Here is a 3,885-nt window from a genome sequence, read left to right as displayed (position 1 = left end):
TCTGTAGATCAGGCTGGCCTCGAACTCAGAAATCTGTCTGTCTCTGACTCCCAAATTCTGGGATTAAAGGTGTGTGCCACCACTGCCCAGCTGAAAGGGAGCATTTTAAATGGCACTGTTAGCTTTTCTTCAAAATGATTTGATATTAATAAAGAAGGGAAGGCAGTGCTAGGAGGCAAGGGTCATATATTCTAGTACTATGTAGTACTTCACCTTATGTATGTTTTTCAATCTTAAAACAGATTTACCTGGGATTTAAGACTTTATTAAGGTCAAAGGTATTACATTAAGTTCATAGACACATTTGTTATATTAATTGAGTCATAAAGTCCAGCCGTCTGCAAACACATTTGAAAACAGGCATCAGCTGGTTTCTATTGCCACAATAGATCTGAAAATCTGCCACGAAGACTGTTTGCAGCTCTTAAAAGTTGTGAAACAAAAATGTGTTTTGCGCTATCGACAATTACCTGAGAAAACAACTGGATTTTGTAAATGGATTTGTTTATATTCTCAAAACTCTCCGTCACCCTACGTCTGCTCTTATCACCAACTTCCCTTAGCATGAATCCTCCCAGGCATGGCTTCTCAGATCACCATTGCTTGAAAATCCCTTCTGTCTTCTTGCTTACTAAAATGGAATAATCAGAGTATTAGCTTTTCTTCAAAATGATTTGATATTAATAAAGAAGGGAAGGCAGTGGATGTAAAATAGGACAGATCTGGATTCTCATTAAATTATATACAAGGAAATATGTCATATGCACAAATATCTTTATGTTCTCTGGTATTAAGAAAGCACTATGTTTACCTTGGAAGTATCCTGAGTTCCTACACAATATTCTGTCTTTCGCTCTGCTGAGAGGTAGTAATTATCCTAGGTTTTGTGCTTTGCTCCTGTGGTGGTTTAAATAGCTTTGGTTCCATAGACTCACGTGTTTGAATGCTTGACTCCAGGAATTGGCACTACTAGGTAGTGTGGCCTTTTTGGAAATGGGCTTTGAGTTGTCCTAAGCCTACGCCCTGCCCAGTGTGGAATTAGAGTCCCCTCCTGGTTGCCTGCTGAGGACTGAAGGGAAATTTCGGGGTTTCTTTGGAGACTCAGTTGGGTCATGTGATGTTTTTCTGAAAACTATCTTATGGGAGGAGCTTTTGCTGAGAACAGAAGAGTTGTTTGTTTCTAAAAGCAGCCTAAAAAAGAGCATGTGATGTTTTGCTAGAGAAGACACTTGGAAAGAGTGTAAACCCACAGACAGTGGACAGTGCTCTGTAGTATTGGTACTTCTTGCCACCCTTTACTGTTCATTGTTTATTGTGACTTTGTAAAGGGAAACACACCAAAAACCTTCTGATGATATTCTAGCAACTTCTTGCTGCTTCTGCAGACTCGGGTTGATTGGCAGAGCCTTGTGGTTTCTTCTAGAGCAAACTGCCATTGCTGATTCGTAAATGTGTTTGTGAGTGGATCAAGCTACTGCTATTGATTCTTGAGAAATGAACTGCTGCTATCCTGACAACACAGATAGGATTTACTCCAAAAAAAACCAAATATTTCTAAATGGGTCTACATCCTACTTTGCCCTATTAACCTTTCCTTCCCACTACCTCTAGTACATGGTGAGCTAAAAGGGAGGTCAAAACATTTATATTCCCTTATTAAAAAGACATTTTAAAAAGTATAAGCCTACAGAAGACAGTCCCCCTCTGCTGTCTGCTGATCAAAATGCAGCACCATATCTGTCTTCAGGCTGCCATGCTTTCTGCCATGATGATAATGGACTAAACCTCTGAAACTATAAGCCAGCCCCATTTAAATGTCTTCCTTTATGAGAGTTGTCTTCGTCATGTTGTCCACTCACAGCAATGGAAATCCTAAGACATCACCTATCAACTTTTTGTAGCACTGTTACACATACATTAGTATAATTTGACAATGTACTATTGAGTTTTCCACATTTTCAACGCTTTAAAAAGTACCCATAATCTAGTCTATGTCTTTTCCTTTTTCTATCATGCTCCCAAAATGTATCCATGTTCTAACATGTAACTAGAGTTACTTCTGTAGAAATTCAGTATTCTACTCATATATCTATATGTCATATACACATACACATGTACATGTACATAAGTATATGTGTGTGAGTGTGCATATATATCTATATATATATGAGTGTGCTTTATCTATTAAATATCTGTGGGTTATTATTATTATTGCTTTTAATATCATCATTGTCTTTGTCATTGGCAACTTGATGTGAGCTTTTGGGAGTCCTAAACATATACTCTACCTCTGACCTATACCGCTAGGCTAATACTTTTTGTGTTACTAGCATAATGGTATTCATTATGTATGTTGTTGTAGCTTATAGAAGTGTGCCCAAATTTAGGACAAAATGGAATTGTTCAGAAAAGAAAATAGATGTTTTCTACCTTATTAAAAAAACATCAAATTGTACTTGGTACATATGCATACAGAATGTCTGATGGCTGGGAAATAGATATCTCATTGTCATTTCTCTTTATGCTTCTTTTATTATAAATGGAATTGAGAAACTTTTAATATTTCCCACTCACAGGTATGTTATAGAAAATTACAACTGATTTTATATAGTATCTTTATATCCAAATACTTTTAGTCATTATTATTAGTAGTATTATTAGTATTATTATTTATCTTCACATTTTGATTTTTATATATAATTGTATGATCCATAAGCAACAATACTCTGATTTTTTTCAATCAGAAAATTGTTTTTATTTTCTTATCTCATTGACTATGATTGCCAGTACAATACAGAGTAGGAATTATGATAACTGGTGCTCTTTCTTCTTGTCAACTACAAGTCAGAATACTTTTGCATAAACATAATAATGAGGTATCTCTCCGGATACAGCTATATCAGGCTCCTGTCAGCAAGCACTTGTTGGCATCAGCAATAGTGTCTGGGTTTGGTGGCTGCATATAGGATGGATTCCCAGGTGGAGCAGTCTCTGGATGGCCTTTCCTTCAGTCTCTGCTCCACACTTTGTCCCTGTGTTTATTTTGGACAGGAACAATTCTGGATTAATATTTTTGAGATAGGTGGGTGGCCCCATCCCTCAAACAAGGGGCCATGCCTAACCTCTCTCAACATGTTCTCCCTCCTCTTTGTGGGGTATTTCAGCAAATGTCATCCATGTGGGGTCCTGGGAGGCTTATGCTTTCCTGGCATATAGGACTTTCTGGTTGCTACCCCCAGTTCCCCATCCCCCATTGCTACACACCTCTGTGCAATTTCTTGACCCCCTGTACATCTCCTCCATCTTCTCCCATACCTGATTCTTTTTCTCCTCCCCCTCTTGTCTTCCTCCCAAGTCCCTCCCACCCTCTACTTCCCTTGATTATTTTGTTCAGCCTTCTAAGTAGGACTGAAGCATCCACTCTTTGGTCTTCCTTCTTGAGCTTCATATAGTCTGTGAGTTGTGTCATGGGTATTCTGATCTTTTTTCCTAATATCAACTTATCATTGAGTACATACCATGGTGTTCTTTTGTGACTGGGTTGCTTCACTCAGGATGATATTTTCTAGTTCCATCCATTTGCCTGCAAATTTCATGAAATCATTGTTTTTAATAGCTGAGTAGTAGCTATCTCCTGAGAAACTATGCCAGAGCCTGACCAATACAGATGCAGATGCTTGCAACCAACCATCAGACTGAGCACTGAGAAATCAATGTAGGAGTTAGGGGAAGGACTGAAGGACGTGAAGGGGTTTGCAACCCCACAGGAAGAACAACAATATCAACCAACCAGAACCACCTCCCGCCAGAGCTCCCAGGGACTAAACCACCAACCAAAGCCATGGAGGGGCTGATGGCTCCAGTTGTATATGTAGCAGAGGATTG

The sequence above is a fragment of the Mastomys coucha genome, chromosome X (genome assembly GCF_008632895.1).
Source record: "Mastomys coucha isolate ucsf_1 chromosome X, UCSF_Mcou_1, whole genome shotgun sequence".
Lineage (NCBI taxonomy): Eukaryota > Metazoa > Chordata > Mammalia > Rodentia > Muridae > Mastomys > Mastomys coucha.
This window is presented reverse-complemented; position numbering follows the sequence as displayed.